Consider the following 18,766-nt stretch of genomic DNA (forward strand, 5'->3'; position numbering starts at 1 on the left):
ATTTTGGGGGGAAAAAAACCACCACAAAAAACCACACAGCTTAACAGCACCTGTTTGTAGGCAGCCTGTAAAATGAGCAAGGCCCTACTTGGCCCAGGCAGTTTTTGATCTGTACTAGAACTGTTCTCTTTGGGATGTCATATAAACACAATTGATCCTTCAGCTGAAGCACAGGAGAGTTGCACTGCACACACCCAGCCTCACTAATGAACGTCCCCATACTGCAGCAGGAAAACAGGCTTCTGGGGGATCAGTGTATCCACTGTCCCTGGAGGCATTCAGAAACTGTGGAGTTGTGGCAGTGAGGGACATGGTTAGTGGGCATGGTGGGGTGGGCTGGACGAAATGATCTGAGTTGTCTTTTCCAATCTTAATGACTCTGTGATTGTATACCTACATGAATTCTTGTATTTCCATCTTCTTGACTAGGGTCCAAGTGTGTAAACATTTTAATTCTCACAGCTTCTATTCCCCTAAGTGATACAACTAAAGAGTTAAATATATGGCCTGTCCTGTGCCCCTCTGCAGTGTCCTGAATACACAGAGAGCACAGCTTGCCTGAGATGTACCTGAACTGAAAATGGTGTGATGCCAGGAGAGCTGGCATTCTACTAACAGAATCATTACAGTTGGGAAAGGACCACTTGGATCATCTAGTCCAACCCCAATCCATCCCCACCATGCCCACTGGCTGTGTCCCTCACTGTGATATCTACCCTTTTCTTGAACACCTCCAGGGGTACTATGGCTTATAATTCACCCTGCTTCTTCACGCTCTGTCTCCTGGAGGAGGCGAGACCACAGTGAGCCAATACACATGGAGCTCTGCAGCCACTGGGCCATCAATCAGGCTCCAAACCTGCCAGTGCTGACTGAAAATAGTGTGCAATTACCGTGTTTGCAAATGTGGGGATGTTAGGACTCACTCTCACTGAGAAGTGAAGTGAATGCCATTTAGTAGGAAGAACAACAAATAAAGTGTGATGGAAATGTCATTTACCTTCAAACTGAGAAGAATCAGACCCTGAGTATTCAAAAAGGAGGAGCCTGTTGAGGGGGAAGACACAGCACAGCTCTTTAAATGGTGACATTGTCTGTATCCAAGGCTGCAGGAGGCTTTAAACGTGACAGGAGCAGTGAGATCCCTTACAGACCTGCATAGAACAGGGAACAGCATATTCTTCCTGTTAATCAACACCAAGACACAGAGAGAGGAGGTACCAGGACTTCAGAATGCTCACCTGCAGCTGGAGACTGCACTGACTTTCCACAAATCACCAGAAACTTGCAAATGAAGGAGGTCTCTTTCCAAAAGGAGATGAAGAGGACCAACTCTGTGACTTCATGCCTGAAGTTGAGGTGGTCCTAGGCCTGATTGCCAGTGGAAATGTGTCCACATGACAAAGCCTGCTGCCAGGGTTGACACCCTTGTTCCCTACTTTCGCAGAGAAACAAGGCACTCAGCAGCCTATTGAGAGGTCTTTACTTTTCACCTCTAAAGCTAGTCCTCCCAAATGAGTGATAAGACACAGCAGTATACTTAAGCTCTTAAGAGGACACATTTTTCAGGGCTGATAATCCAGCACTATATTCACACGCATGCACAACATTCTCATAATAAGACATAAAAGCAATTTCTTGTATATGTCACACCATTCACAGTATCTCCCTGCCATCTCTGGGGCATTCAAATGAAGCACAGTGTGACCTGCAGAGACTCAGAGACACTAGGTCAGCTCTGCATGCACAGTTACTAGCCTTTCCCTGCACCCTAGTGGCCTGGCTGGTAATGGATGTTTCCAGGAAGAGCCCAGAAACACAAAAACTGTCTCACACCAATTGCATTTTAGAGCATTGTGCTCTGAAAAAATGGTCTGCACTCAACAGCTCTCCACAGCAGAACAAGTTAGAGGGAGCTGAAAGCACCTGCATCTTCAGGGAAACCTGGACCAGCCTCTTGGTATCCAGGAGACGCCCTTTGAGAGAGCTAAACAGCAGCTCAGTAAATAGCAGTCTGTTGTGCTATGCTACGTTCTCATTCAACCAGGGGAAGCATGCCCCAAACACTTCTGCCACAGCTGGAAAACACTGTTGACAATGCAAATTTCCTGAGCTATGAATTTAGTCATTCGTGACTATTGCTTTGCTTCTGCCTCTTAACCTCAGTCAAAATCCACTCATCTACTTCACTGAGATGAGCTGATTCCTTGCTGCTATTTTCTGTGACAAATATAAACAGCACTAAGTGGCAGCCGTTGGGCTCACTCTATAAGCATCTGCAATGTTTCATGATGGGAGTCAGCCTCTTCTCCCAGGTTATGATGAGAGGTCATGGCTTTAAGTTGCATCAGGGCAGGTTCAAGTAGGATATTAGGAACAGCTTTTCCAAAAGAGTGGTTGGGTACTGACATGGGCTGCCAACGGGAATGGTAGAGTTATCATCCCTGGAGGTGTTCAAGAACAGTGGAGACTGAGGGACATGGTTAGTGGGCACTATGGGGATGGGTTGGGGTTGGACTGGATGGTCCTAGATGACTTTTCCAGTCATAATGATTCTATGATTCTGTGATACAGTAGGTGGACACCAGGACATACATACTCACCAAGTGATGTCTTCTGAAATAAAGTCATCAGAATTTGCATGAAGAGCAACAAACAAGAAGGCCCTTGAAGTGTGCACATTCACACTGGTGCCTCTCAGTGAACATCAAAAATGCACATCTGAGAGTTTTTCCTGCATATATGGTTAACCATGCAGCAGATGTACATGGCTGAGCCCTGCATTGGCATGGCTGAGCATACTGCAGCTGCTGGCCAACACAAGCAAAAAGGAATCAAATCACCTGGGTGAGGGTTGGCTTGTCTTGCTGCATGCCCACCCCTGGAACAAAGAGCCTGTCAGTTTAGAGGCAATCAGTCCATATCCCCAATTGTAACAGAAAAGGTGAGAAAGAAAAAGAAAAGAAAAAACAATTTACCTTAATGATACGGTTTGGTTAAGAATTAAGTGCTGATGAAAATTTGAAAGCTAAAGCCCACTTTTTAATTCACAGGCCTGCTGCAGCACAGCATGCAGAAAGTGGGGTTGTCTGTTTCATTTGCTAAAACACCTCTTTTCTAGCACGGTGATGACTGTACTCTTCTGTAATTCAGTTTAATTGAAATTCTATGCCTGTTAAATTCTGAGCCCTATATTGATCAACATATATCAACTGTGGAAAATTGTACTAAATTGTGTTGTGTTACTGTGCAGCAGTCAACTGTCCATTGGTGTCTCAACTTAGTTTATTTCACCTACTCACAATTGGACCTGCACTGATATTACATTTAGAATTGGATTTTCTGTTCTTGATTTTTAATAACCAGGATTTGTACCACACTCACAGAGATAAACAGAGGCAGCAATTTGGGCCACAAATCCATCAGAGCCCAGCCTGGCCAGGTGCTGCACAGGAAGCCTCCCATGACTGTTGTGCAAAGCTGTGCTTGAGTTTCACCCATCAGCTCTCTCCCCAGTCTGCTGGTTCTGATCTGATCCCATTATGCAGGGTACAGGGCAGCTAAATATGCTTCTGACCATACTTCTTCACAGAAATACTCCCCAGGCCTCCTTTTCCTGTTCTGAATTATCCCCTGGGGCTTTTTACTAGAATCACAATGCTGAACTGTCCCATCCTGAGCACTGGAAAGTATGATCTAAGCCAGGTAAGAAATCCCAGATATAAACCAAGAAGACAAGGATAAAATTATGCCAGGATATATGCAGAAAACAAAAAAGAGGCCCAAATATGCTTGTTGGTTACTACACTAGCAGAGTTTGAGTAAACTGTGCTGCAGGGAATCAGCAGCTGTGGCTTTTTGGCAGACCACACTTGTCTGAGGATCCAAAACTCAGTATCGAGCACTCCAAAAATGGAGGGGGACTAACGATGACATTTAAGAGATCATAGATTTTGACACTTTCCATAGGTGAATTTTCCATTGTGAGCAGCTTTCCCTTTGATGGTGGAGTCACCGTCCTTTGAGGGTCTAAAGAACCATGGAGATGTGGCACTGAGGGACATGGTTAGTAACCATGGTGGTGATGGGTTGGGGTCAGACTTAGAGGTTTTTTCCAACCTAAAAGGTTCTGTGAGTCTATGAAAAATCATAGGAAAATCAACTTACAAACAGGAGTTTTTTTCCTCTGCAGCCTAATGCTAAGGTTGCTCTAAGAGGAAAGCATAGTTGAAGGAGTTCAGTAATTACGAACAGATTTGGGGATCTACAGATTGTTGCTCTATAGATATTTTCTATAGATGGAAGTGACCAGCAAGCCAATTTAATCTTTTTTCCACCAGTCAGTGGATAGCTAAATCTTTCTGCAAAACAAGATAACAAACTATTTCTTCACTCATTACATCTAATTTTGGGTTTGCTGGTTCTAGATCCCCAGGTTAACTGTGGCCTCACCTCAGATGCTAGCAAGGGTAGAAGAGAAAAGTGCAATGAAGAGTTGGCTAGAGAAGAGGACAAAGAGTGAGTCAGCTTTATCCATCTGTTGCCAGACAAAATCTGGCTGTAGTTATCTTTTCCACTTGCTAGCCAATGTAGAGATAGTTACGTGTCCCACAGTGGCTCTTCCTGGATAGTAAGATGTTGCTTTAGGCTGACAGGTTTCCACATGGAAGATCTTCAATGTATTCTACCAATTTGCTTTTGAGGAAGGTTTATAGGAGCAGACTGAGCAGCGCTATCCGTGACAAGATTGGAACGGACACTCAGAGACGCACAGCTCTTTTATCGGATAGCTCGCCCTCCAGCTGGGCGTGGGTGGGAGACCCAAGGAAGAAAATTGCCTGTCACAGAGCTTCTGAGTCACACCAGTGATCATATGGCCACTGGGCCTACATCTGCAGTCTAGCAAAGGGGCTAGAGATCAAATGGACCCATTAAAATGAAATCTAAAACATACAGACTTCTAGGAAAGGACTGTCTGAGGTTGTCTAGCTTCTTTCTCTGCCTTGGCTTGCTGAGACAGCAGCTCCTGACAGATGGGCACCTGCTTTATTCTGAATGCAGGCATGTGTATGCCTGACCCTCCTGCACCCCTTGACCTTGCTATTGCACTCACTCACTTTTTGCTGCAGTTTTAGCCCATCACTCCTACTCTCAACTACCATGGCCACAGAGAACAGATTACTCCCTTCTTTGTAGTAAGACTGTAACATGTTCTCCCTCTATCCTGCTTTTTCCTCTGCTAAACGACCACGAGTTGTTTTGACCCTTCCTCTCAAATCCTGTTTTCTAGATCTCCAATTGATTCTGCAACTCTTCTCCTCCTGACCCAAATATTCTTGAAAAAATCCCACACCCAGAACTAATGGCACTGCCCCAGATGTGACCTGATTAACACTAAGCAAAGCAGAGGGTCATCCCAGTACCTGTTTCCAAGGCAGACTGCTGTTTCCTGTCCCCAGAGAAGAATTTGGGTCATGCTGTGGAATCACAGTTCCCAGAACCTTTTCATACCTAGTTTGCTGCCTGCCTCTATCTATCTGTACAGCTGATTCTTTCTGTGCATAGTCTCCTGCTTTTGCTTTCTGAATCACATCCTCCCTCTCTCTCTTTTTTTTTTTTTTCAGAACATTTCTCCAATTTGTTTGATCTTCTCAAGTGGAAGCTCTTGCACTAAGCAGCCTCTACAATACATGGTGCAGTTTAAATTCCCCGGTGTTAAAAATATATGCTTGACCGTAAAACACTCTACTTTTTATATGGAAATAGCAGCTCACTGGGAGAAAAGTGGCAATGCATTGCATAGCATGCTGAAGCAATCTACGAAAAAATAAAATCTATTACACACCAAAAATAAAAATACAAAGAAAATAAAGAAAGAAATAAAGCCAATGGGTCCGTATTTACAAACATATCAAAATCTTCCTATGCAAAAACATTTACTTTCTGTGCAAATGCGGTTTCTTACTTGCTTTTATCTCCATTCTATATGCACACTATATGTCTCAGGAGTCTGTTGGGTTGATTTGTTATTGATTGGGGTGGGAGCGGGTACGAACAGAATAGACAAATACTTCTTTAGCAAGTAGCACAACTATTAACTCAACATCCATTGGCCTCAAAAAGCAGTTCTGTCCTCTTTTCTCCATTTTCTCATTTTGTTTCAACCTACATGGGCACATACCTTCAGCTTTCTTCTCTCTGATGCACAATAGTGGAAGCAGCAGTAATTATTTCTAATCACAGGGAAGAAAAGCACAACCGTGGACCGTGCCCAATGGAAAAATGTGGTCAGAAGCTCTCTCGCTACTCACACTCCTGCTTGCCTGCACCTACTGTGCACAAAGAACTGTGAAGCCAGGGGAGAGAAGCAGCACCTCTTGCTCAATATTTTCTGCTCATAGCAAAATGGCAAATAAACAGATAAAAAACAAAGCCCGGTGTAAGTTTTGACACAAATGAATGTATAACCCAGAATAAATGATCATAGTAAATGAATAACAGAACCTTGGGGACGCATCTGCTACTGGTCTTGGACAGAAACCTATCCTTAAAGGATTAAGAAATGTCAAAGGTGAACAGTGCCTATCAAGTGTTTCTAGAGAAACAGCTAAATAAAAACCAAAATAAGTTAAAAAACAAACAAACAAACAACAACCATACAAAATTGTATCCAACATAATTACACTGATAGAAATTCAGTGTTTAGAGTGATCTAGGTTTCATTCAGATACCGCTATCTTTGGGCCTAAAGCAAGTCTGTCAATAGCTCTGCAACAGAGTTTATGGGATTTGGCATGGGGATTTAGACATGTTTTCCTTTTAATTAGTGACGCCTCTAAATTTCACAGCATGCTCTGAAATTCCATACCTTCCTCACACTGTACAACCCCTTTTACCTCCAGTAATCTGAATTGGTATAATCTTACTTAAGAGCACTAGCGTTTCCTTCCCCAAAGAATCCTGCATATTCTAGACCTTTACTTACCCCTAACAAGGAGCCACCTCTTAAAACAGGAGTAACTGCTTAGCAACATACAGTAACACTATAAAAAGTCCAAGAGAGGAATAAAGCACAATAGGTCTACACAAGAAATTCAGGGATATAAAAGACCTTTTTATCCACATCACTGTTTGGCTAAGTGAGATAGCTACTGGAATGACCAAATGCTAACATTAGGCCTTAGTATTATATATCATACAAAATAGGAACATATAGATTTAAAATAAATAGATAAATATAAAAGGACAGAATTACTTTCATATCCTTCGAGAAAGCGGAAGGCAGGAAGACAGTCACTCCGGCAAGCACAGACCTGGTCCTGTGGTCAGAAGTGCTTAGTGGAGAGGTCTGAAGAAGTGAAAGGATGGACTCCATTCAACATTCTGGATTCATGGCAACTCCTGGAGTGGCAACTCTTTTAGTGTCCCACTGCCAGGTGAGTACAGGTGGACTTTTTAGCTATTTTTTGCCACTCTGACTCTTGACTCTGACTCTGCAGTATTAAAAAGAGCAACAAATGGATGTTACACAGCTATTGTGGACCCCATAAAACCTTTAGATTACCCTTGGGATAAACAGAGTCAATGGTCCTTGGAGCCACCGTGTCTGGTATTTGTTTTTACTGCTTATTGTATGCGCTCAGGGAAACACTTCTTGTGCTATTTCTGCAGCTTTGGCATCATACCACATAGAAGCCAAAAATTTCCCTGTCCTCGTCTCTCTGATGTATCACTGGAACGACAGACACAGGAAAAGAACCCAGCAAATACAGTGTGTCGACTAGCTAGCAGCATACATAAAAGGAAGCAAAGAAGATGTAATTTCAGGTATTTATTATATTCCAATTTTCACTCAATCTGATTGTAACCAGGCAATTTCAGAACCAATACTTTCTTCTTTTCTCCCAGATAAGCCTCAGAAGCAAGGACTTTTTTTTTTATCATTATGAGAGTAACTCATTGCAGTGTTGATTTACACTGAGGACCAAGTGGGATAACTTGAGGCCAGCTTGAAACTTGACCATTTAACAAGCAATGGACAAATGCATCACATCACTGTGTAGTATGCTGTGAAAATACCACTTGGTATTTTGATCTTAAAAAAAAAAGAATAGAAGCACTTGTAAAAAATCTGCTGTGGCCTTTCAAATGAGAAAAATCCAGATGATATGAAAAACACTGATTAGTCACATAAGCATCCCAAAAGTATACCTTATTTAAGCTGGACCTGCATACAACTATGCATGAATAATATTTGGTGGGCCTAGAGATGGATTTGTTCTTATGGCAGGTCTTTACTTCCTCCTAAAGCCTCATGAAAAGACCTCACTGTCACTGTGAGACTACACTTTTAACATCACAAGGATTTGGGTTCTTAGTGAGTTGTAATGGGAGAACTATCAAAGGAGTTCTTATTTTTCAATGCTTCCTTCACTAATTGAATTACCAGATAGAACTGTCTGAATTCTATATTAAAAAATATGTCTAGCCATTATGTTCTCAATTGCAAGTTTCAGGTTATTTTTTGCTCGTTTGCTGTGATGTTGTTTTGTTTTTCTCTATAATGTATGGGGCCAGTGTGATCCTGAATGCTGCAGTGGAGATTTCAAATTCCAGACTGTGGCTGGGAGGAAGTGGCACTGGCTTGGCAGGCACAAGATGTAAGTTCTGTTCTCTGCTCTGCAATTAATTTGCTATCTCAGCTTGCACATGCCTTTTTCTTCTTCTATAATACATTTGTCCATCTAAATTTTACAGCCTTCTCAGCCAGGATGGGCTTTCTGTTAGTGCTTGTGTCTCACATCACTCAGCAGGGCTTGTTTCCTCTGGAACCTTGAGCAGCATTGTATTTCAAGCAATTAAGAACAGCAAAAAGCCTGATTATTCTGCCTACAAATCTGTAATGGAACTGAAACTGGGCAGATGGGAGAACAGATACCATATCATATGACTATTTTGCTCCATTACCCAACAAAGAATCAACTGTGAGCAGCTCTGTACAGTCTGTATGGCGGTAGGTTTTTGCTCAGAGTATTTGGTAAATACTGATAAATAAATCAGTATGCGTTTACCTGTGATTTATTAACCAGACCTAGGAGCTAACATTGGAGCACAAACTGTTCTCAAAACAAATGAGTGTACTTTGCTGTCACCAGTAGAGGCATCTTTGCTACTGCTAATGGAGACTTGGACTGCAGACTCCGCAGGATACAGACTTTGCTCTGCGTTCATACAACAGTTAGCACAGTGGGATCTTGGTCTATTATGAGACGTCATGGATGCTAAATTTACACAAATACACACTTAGTAAGAAGCCAATGACAGATGTTTTGTGGACACTCAAGCTGCCATATTATTTGGATTACAAAGTTCTACTTCAACCCAAGCAGTTCCAAGAAAATACAGTATTAAGATATCCCGCATATTTGCAGGAGTTTTCTCATGCAATATTCAACCACATGAAATGATTCAAAGCACAGCTAGTATTAAAGGGTGTACTTTGCTGTATTCATCTATGAGCTGTTGCATGCCGAAATCTGAGCACTCAGGAGATCCAGAATCACAGGTAATATCTGACAGAGGTCTTTACATCATAGAAATTCAGCCATCAACATCTGCTGAGCTGGGCCCTGTTCTGAATGAGGCTTATGAAGAAGCCATTGATTAAACTACAGCTTTAGCTCTGTTTACCACTTACATACACACGCAAACAAATAAAAACACTCCAGAGCTGAACAGCATTTGAAATGATAGGAGATTTCCACTTCCAAAAGCACTTAAAAACATTAACCACAGACATACATATATGCTTGCTGTTTAATCGACATTGTTTTCCCAACTCCTTCAAGTCACCTGTAATATCAAGTCAATTAAGTATTATTTTCCCAACCTATTTACTGAGCTACCTAGCAATCAATCCACCTACACACAGAGAGAGAACAAATGCTCATGGGGGATGGTAGAGCTCGAAAAACTGCTGAAAAACTGTCAGCTCCCTCCAATGGCAACCAGGCTGAGAGCTGTACGGGATTATACAGCCTGACATCTTGCAGAAAATAAGTCTGTGGGATAAAAGCTCCATATTCCGACAGTGCCATTCCTTCTCTGCAAATCGATACACTCCTGCATGGAGGAGAATTACTATTTCAAGTTGTACACATGCTAAATATGTTTTGGATTATAGTGGTGTGAACAAATAGATAAGAACACATTTCTTTTTCACTTCTTGGTACATGGCAGTAACCTGGGTCACCCAAGTGAATTGGGTTTGGTTCCTGACACCATCAGGCACCATCCAGGGACCATGCAGGGCCTGGCTCCCAGAGGGGCTGCACACATACCTGAGATGCAGTAGAACCCACGCACTTGGTCATCCCATCCCAGCTCATTCACCAGCACACAGCAGACTCAGCTAACTAAACTGGTGATCTCTGCTAGGTGTTCCCTAGAATCATTTGAGTTGGAAGGGACCCTTAAAGGCCATCTAGTTCAACTCCCCTGCAGTGAACAGGAATGCCTACAACTCCATCAGGTGCTAAGAGGCTGGTTCAGCCTGGTCCTGGATGCCGTCAGGGATGGAGCATCCACCACCTCTCTGGGCAACCTATTTGATATCTGATTTTCTATGTGTATGCCAGTGATGAAAGAAAGAGTGATGAAGACATAATCAATCATTTTTGTACAAACCCAGTTGAAATTAGGGTCAGTTGGGCTCACACCTGATGTACTCACAAAGTTTCACTGTGGTCTTACCCATCAGGGAGCGTACAGGGTCACGGAACAGGAGAGCTTGTTTTACTCTCTGTCACGTCAGCCTCACCACTGCTGTGAAAGGAGGTCCCACTGTGACCTGACATATAGGACCCAACTTGTGAGAGGGCATACGATCCCACTGACAAATAGTTTTTTGTGTGTGTTCAGTTCTCTAACCTTGTAAGTCAAAGCATCAGACCTTTTTCTTTCTCCCTTTGTTTGTGCTGTTTCTCCAACTTCATTCCTGAGCACTACTGATGTCCGTAGCACGATGGGGCTCCAATTGACACAGGAACGTCAGAGTCTTTCAACGTGAACCAAACAATAACACATCCTAGCAGCACTCTGCACATACCCAGCATGAGGCTGAAATCAGAGATGGCTATAAAGCTACTTCAGTGAAAACTATTATTATTTGCATTGCTTCATTTAGTAGAATGGCAAGTCATATCCCTGTACAAATATGTACATTTTTGGGCTCCAATTCAGGCATTAAGACAATGGCAACTGTGACTTGTCAGGTGAGACAAGATCAATCAGGCCAGGATTCGGAGTTCAAATCACTATTGGAAATGGAGCTTCTTGGGAGCTAAAGCAATGTAAATTAAAGCACCGCTATTCACACCACCAGAGTTTCTCCAAATGGAATTTAAAGAATTTCTTCACAGAGATCAGAGAGCAATGCAAACAAGTGGCAGTGAATATTCACTCACATTTTACAAGCCTTGGGTTTGGACATTTTCACCTGTTTTCAGTACTTCAGTGTATTTAAGTCATCCACATTTTGTGGTCCAAAAGTTGCAGCATTTCAGTGTTCTCTGTGAATGGTCTGTCTAACATTTCCTGTTGGGGAATAGCACTAGATGGTTCCCCCTGCTCACCTGTATCTGCTAAGATGGTCCAACTTCTGAATCCAACACCAAACAAATACTGGAAACTTCCTTTCTCTTCTGACCACACCACTTCTAGCAAAGACCTTGTTGAGCATTTTCAGAGATGTGCTATGAGTTTTTCCTTTCCACAGTCAGCTCAAAGCCAAAGGAAGGTCTAAAACTTGAGCCATCACAATGGCTCCTCTGCTACCACATCCCTAATATCTATTCCTCCCTTTATGCTCTCTGTGCTAATCTTCACTCACTAACCAGTTGATGTGCCTACACATCTCGTACAAAGAGACACACTGGCAGCTGTCACAGCATCACTGAACCCATTGTTTGATGTGGTGCATGCGTACTCTTTTCACAGCAATTTTAGCCTGCCTTTTCATCACATTCAATGCGAATATACCACAAGGAAGGAACAGAATTTCAGTTTAAATCAGCCACTGTTATATACTGACGACAGTTCTGGAACAGACATTTTATCCCTTATTGTTCTTTTTCATAAGAAAAACCCATTGCCTTCCATAAATCTTTTCTGTGAGCCCACAGGGTCATCTATTTGCCAAAAGAGCAATTATTGATTATTCCCAGTCTACAGCTTCTGTCACTATTCCTGGAAGTGTGTGTCCATTTCTAATCAGAGCTAAGGTTATGACACAGCTTTTGTCATCTGCCTTACCAGAAAACAGCAATATCCCAACAATATCCAATGCACTGGTGTAAAGCACTAGAGAAAAAAAAATGGGTTCTTAGTGAAGGATCTGCTTTTATTAGAATCTCATCTGTTAGCAAGGTTGATGCCCCATGTATCAGTCAAATCAGCTGCGAGTGCAGGCCATCCTTTGAGTCTGTCTAAGCAGGAACCTCTGACAAGTCCTTCTAGCACATTAAGGCTTAGAGGAAAAAATAAGTAGTGTTTCAAAATACCAATTAGACATAAGACTCAACCAGGCATTTAGAGTAATGATCAATCACTTGAAATTTCAAATCTGAGTGTTCTGAACCTTCCTGCTCACCACATAATCACATTCTCCCACCAAGAGACAGTAAGAAACATAGATCTGCTAACTGCTGTTCAGAGGGTTTGCTTTTTTTTCTTGCTGGGACCGACTAGCCTTAGGACATGCAAGTGACACTCCTCCTTAGATCATTAATTTGAATCAACGATTATGGTTTGAAGGGGCCACTGTGAAATGAATTGCTAAGAATCTTTATGTATACAGACAACGTTATGGGCCAGGATGGGATGCCCCATGACAGCCTTTACATTTCATGTGTTTAATCCCCATATCAGATAGTTCACACTCATTTAAGAGTACCAGCCTGGGAAAATAAATCCTCAGATAACCCGTACAGTCCAATAATCCATAAAATCACATGTGGAGGGACAACTTTGGGCAGGGAAACTATTAGAAAAAACAGAGCAAGTTATGGGAGCCAGACATGGCAGAGGAAAAGAGACGCGGAGGCAAATGTCCCCTTGTCTTATCTATGTGTGTAGGCTGAGACCACACTGCTGCTGGAGCAGTTTGGCTTGTTCGCTTTTTTTTCCTTTCCACTGAGAACGAGCAGCCTGTTCATGAGAGAATGTAAGACTATACAGAATAAATGAGATTTGAAAACTGCATATTTTCCACCCACACTACAATGGGCACTATTGCTGGCAGCCAGCAGTGGGAATAGCTGGATAGACAGCCAGCCTTAATTAGGAGGAACGCATATTCTTCTCAGGAGAAAGCCAGGGTTGCGAATGTTCATATTGAACATGTTCCTTGGATTTTGGATGTAGCACCATTTTGGTTAAAAATGAATGTACTGCAGTCACCATTTTCAAAATTCTACACAAGAGACTCCTCCAGACAAACAGCAGAGGATCTTTCAGACACTATCTGTCCTTTCTTACTCTGTGAATTGTAGATGATGCATTCACCCAAAACACCAAGTGTCAGGAACAAGGTCTTCAACATCCACGAGGGTTGAGCCCTGAGGAACACCACGGGGACAGGTGAATTAGCATTTAAACAACAGAGGCTGAGATGGAAAATTGTTCAGGGTTCTGGTTCTGAGTTCCTGTGCGACCTTGGCATGCGTGGTTATGCATGGTCTGTGTGACTTTGGGATCGTCTGCTTAAGGCAGAAACAATTACATCTCTAAATTACAACAATGTTATTAAAGGAACTTCCTTTAGGATCACAAGTGGTTAGGTGGGTCAGAGCAATCAAGAGCTGACCAAACAAATGCAACCCTTCACTCATGACTCTTGACACATTGCTAGTTGGCTGTCAGAAGCATCAAGTACACCCTGGCCACTCAACTTTGAAACTTAAGAAAGATGGAAGAAATCACTGCTATAAAAGCATTTTGCAAAATGATTCTCCATGTAAGCTCAGCATTTGCAGAACAGTTTTGATGTCCTTCCTGTATTTGTGCTGTTCGTAGAAAATTGTTTGAAAACAGAAAGCTGATTATTGTTCATGGTGAAAAGCTGAAATATTGTGTTGTTTATTCTGCTTTGGAAGTGGTTAGGCTGCAGACATCTGAACCTGGCTCCATTTCATTTCTGTATGGCTTCCAGCCTCCCCTAGAGATACACTCACACATACAGCCCTGTCCTCTGCCCTCCCACTAGCAGGCTGCCACCAAGCCAAGAGGTGCTGCTTCCTCTAACGCAGTCGTCAGTGTCAGCACATGAAACTGCTGACAGATGGAGACTGAAAAGTCATTAAAAAAAAATACCATCACCAACCAACCACTCCTGCCCTGGAGACCAAATCCATCAGCTTTCCACCATGTCTCACTCCTCTTGCCTGCTCAGAAGCCGACTTACTAAGCCCCCCTGAGAGAAGGATCTCCCCAGGGCCATGGCACAAAGCTGCAGAGGTGTTGGTTAAGCTGGGGTTTTGTTGTTTCACACTGTAATTACACATCAAGATTCTTTAAATGTTTTTCTGGGTGTTTTTTTCAGAGGCAGCTGATTCTCTCTAACCTGTCCCTTCCAGATGGCTCCAACTGGATGCAATCCTTTAGACAACACTTTGCAAACTTGAACTAAAAGCCCAATAATTAAAAGTGTAACTGAGTTAATTCTGCGCCCATGAAAGAAACACAGCTGCAAGAGGATGTAAAGAGTCAAATTCCCTAAAGGGCTCAGGAAACAATGAGAAAGACACCAACCTACCTTTTGGTGTCCAAGGCCCAGGTAGAACACAAGGGTTGGGATCCATTTCTTTACTCCCTGCGCAGCACATGGAGAGAGCTCCAGGAGGTGACAGAAGTGATCTGTATGCTAAGCAGGAACACCCTGGTAAAGACTGAGGTACAGGCATAAAGTTACCAACCATACCTTGATTTCAAGATATGGTCTATGTACGCCTGTTTCCTATACCCCATCACAGCACAGCCTGGGTTCAAAGCAAAATGCTATTCCATTCCTCCAGAAATTGGCATGATTTGTTGTTTGTTTGTTGTATTTTTTTAAAACTGAGAATGAAAGAGGGGCTAAGAAAGTCTATCAGAACTAAATTGAGACTATAAAGCTGTATGATAAGAACACTGGTAGGAAGCAACTATTGATTTTTGATCCTACAGGGTAAAGGATTTCTCTCTACCTCTTAATATGAATTCACCAACTATTCAACTATTCACCAACTCATGTTTATGACTCCAGAGACTGGGGAGCTAGCATGATGCAAGAATAGCAAACCAGTACATGACAACCCAGAAGAAACTAAGTTCAAGCTCCTTTCAGATGACCTACTGTGTGATTATAAAGGAAGCCCCTCTATCTATATGGTTTCACATTCATTTTCTTCATCTGTTTCACACTTCTCCCCCTTAATCTCCCCACTTCCCCAGCAATACAAATGATGTTGGCTTGGACATATTTTCTCTCCAGCAGTTCAATAATTTGGAGACAGCAATGCATCAGAGCTCTCTGTTGGAAAGTGCATTCAAACATTTACCATTCCCTCCTACGCTGATTACTCAGTGTACTTAAATAATAATAATAACAACGTTAAAAAACACCAACCAAAAAACACCAACCTAAAACAAAAATGGGAATATAGAAGTGTGCAGAGTTAAAATAAACTCTGGGTTCCTTGCCAAACTCATTAATAATTTTGGCTTTCCAAAAAAAAAAAAAAAAAAAGAAAAGAAAAAAAAAAGATTTTGGATTGCTCTGCTCTTCAAGTATCAAAACATCCAATTAACACAGCTAATTAGCGTCACAAACAGCAGTCAAAAGAATGGTAATTTAGATTCAGGATTTCAAAGGTTTCTTAATCCCAGGCCAATGCAACTAATCTCTCAGAGGCTGAAAGTGTTTTGTTATTGCAATGCAATTGTATAGCATCCCATCAATTAGTGGCATTGCAGGGAACACTCACTTGCATGATTCATTTGTCTAATCAGAACAACAACAAAAAATGGGAGGGAGAGGGGAACAACAGGAAAGAGAAATCAAGCTCCTTAAATATGCAGAATACATTTTTCCAAATAATGTATACCTTAGCTGGAAATGATTGTGAATAACACGCTGTCCTTCCCAAAACTAAACCAGCAGATGGAAGGATTTTTGTTAGTTTTCGAGTGACTATTAGGACAGAAAACGTAGCCACACAAGTGATGCCAGCCAGCCTCTGATCAGATATGGTGACTGATATTTTCTTAGAGAAAGAGGGAGAAAAAAAATATGTGAATGAAAAGATCTCTTCCTCACCAGCCTTCCCTTTAATGAGAAAACAGACAAAAATGACAAGGTCCTCTACTAACTGACTTTGTTATGTCCTCATATTACCCAGGGATTTGACCCCAGGGCTCTTAGCAATCCTAAGGTACTGGAACATCTTGCAATATCACTTGGACTTCCAAAACCTCTCTTTTTCCAATGGGAAGGGAAAATAAAATCTTGGCCAATGAAAGCCATTGTGAATTTGCAACCCTTCTCACTTCATGAAAGGCTTCAAGAGATCAGGAGAGCCAACAGAAAACATGACAGTCTTTATTTGCCACAAATCTCACGACTCTCAAGATAACGTTCTTTTCTCACTTACAATTTCTCTTCACCAAAAACTAACAAGCACTTCCCTAGAGGTAGAAATCACAGATCATAAGCGTGCACAGCTGCAGGAACTATGGACTGGCAGAAAAACCAGTCTGCTCTCCCTAAGACAAGAAGAAGGCAAAAGGTTTAAGGATGGAAATTTCTCAGCTTAATATAATCCTATCCCCATGTCACAGTAGAAATGTGTAGCGAGTTGAGGGAGCTAGTTTTACAAATCAGTGTGGCTGCCAGAGACTTCTTCTCATGAACCCATACCCAGCTGTTGTTAACATAGGGAGTGGTGTTTACCTGAAGCATTGGTATAGCCTGAATCCTGACAAACGCCATCCCCAGCTCTGTTACTCTACTCCTTATCTTCACACATCCGCAAAGATGTGGTCACACTTCTCCAAATTCTGCCATATGCCTGCCTAGCAGGAAAAACACAGATTATTCAAGAGAGCTTTGCCAACCAACCTCAATCAACCAGCTCACAGTAGGACTCAGTACAGAATGAGGGCAGCATAAAACAGCTTTTACCTCAGAAACACAGAGAAGGGCAAATTCAGTAACAATGAACAAATAAATTCAAATAAACAAGAAAATAATCAGCCTACAATGAGACAGGCCCATGAAAATAAAAACAAAGTTCATACAAAGGAGGTTGAAAACATTCAGTAGTGTTTGCTAAAAATCTCTTGGACCTGCCATACCTCTCTGCTTTATAAGAGTGCATTGAACAAGACAACCGACGAGCAGAACAGGGTCTGTAATGAGTTAAGTGCACAGCCAAAGCTAATGGAAGTCAGGAACAGGGAACACACAGAGGCTGGGATTGATCCCTGCACAAGCCCAGTACATGATCCCAGTATCAGTTCTGGTCCAGGCAAAGCCTGTATAAAAAGGTTACTCAGAGGTGAAAAAGTTAATGTGCAAATACAGTGTTCACTCCTGAGACCATTACCACGTTTAAGGCATAAAGCACTAATGAAGATGTATAGACTCAATCTCATGGACTTATGGACTAAATCTTTGCCTCACTTAGAGTAAACTCTGGCTGCTCTTGCTCACTCAATCATCCTTAACACACTCATTGCCATCAACTACTTCTTTTGTCCTCTGCATACAGAGATCTTCATATGCTACAGATTTTGATACAAAATCTAAAAAACAGCTAATTATTAGAGGGCACTGTGTTGCAACTAAACTCTGCATCAGTTGGGCAGAGCTGTTGCCATTTACTCAAGAAAAACAGGAAAAAAAAGCCCAGACAAACAACACTATTCTCGATTAATAGAATTTGTTAGAGATGATCCAAATTAGAGCCATATCTATGATTTCTTTTGTTGTTTCAGGACTAAGGACTGTCTGCATTATTTTGCAACAGAACGGGTCTAAAAAGCAAAGGGAAAAAATGCTCAAACTAAAGAAAAAAAAGTGGAATTGCACCAATCTGGCAGGATTAAAACCTGAAAGGCTTTCCTTGGGAAAGTGGAGGACGCCATAAGGAGACTGTGATGCTTTCTTTTACAGTACTGAATCCCAGAGCCACCATGACAAATAGTGATAGTAGGAACAGGGATCCTGAAATGCCCATATACATATCCTACTGGTAAGATAAGCATCATACCAATGCAGGGTGCTCTTGGCAGCACGTATGCATACAGGTGACAGATGGAACTCAAATACTGAAAAAACTTTGGGAAAACAACTCAACTTCTGGGCATTAAATATTCAAATTATGTGACACTTTAACAGTTGTTCTGTTTTTGTATTAAATACGATCACTATCAAACAAATCAAGGCACCTTCTGGTTCTGCCTCAAAGGAGAAAGTGGTATTTTGATCAAGATGGTTCAGCATTTTCCACCTTCTGCTCCAGCTTGATAACAAAGATCATGGACAATAGAAAATGAGAAGGTAGGAGCAGTTATCTCAAAACAACACTGCAAAAGTTATCAGGTAGCTGGTAAAGTTAGGTTTCAGTTGAACTCCTCCTTCTCAGTCTTACTGAGGATCAGGCTGTAAGGCCTGCTTCTGTTGTGTGTCACGGCAAAGCATGTGCTCATAAATGACATGTATACTGTA

The 18,766-nt window shown here is 41.9% G+C and overlaps 1 protein-coding gene and 1 long non-coding RNA gene across 3 annotated transcripts in view; both read right to left on the minus strand.

Moving 5' to 3' along the window:
• The window catches only part of LOC107317605 (BEN domain-containing protein 5-like), an 801,512-nt gene that overhangs the window by 32,562 nt on the left and 750,184 nt on the right, over positions 1 to 18,766 (minus strand). The gene's annotated exons all lie outside the window — the stretch shown is intronic.
• LOC116653734 overlaps positions 1 to 18,766 on the minus strand; it is a 50,940-nt gene that overhangs the window by 13,157 nt on the left and 19,017 nt on the right. The window contains exons 3-4 of the long non-coding RNA XR_004308100.1: positions 16,988 to 17,109; positions 1,001 to 14,945 (exon numbers count right to left, since the gene is read on the minus strand). This is a non-coding gene — a long non-coding RNA (uncharacterized LOC116653734). The remainder of the gene's footprint in view (positions 1 to 1,000; positions 14,946 to 16,987; positions 17,110 to 18,766) is intronic.

The sequence above is a fragment of the Coturnix japonica genome, chromosome 8 (genome assembly GCF_001577835.2).
Source record: "Coturnix japonica isolate 7356 chromosome 8, Coturnix japonica 2.1, whole genome shotgun sequence".
In the NCBI taxonomy this organism is placed as follows: domain Eukaryota; kingdom Metazoa; phylum Chordata; class Aves; order Galliformes; family Phasianidae; genus Coturnix; species Coturnix japonica.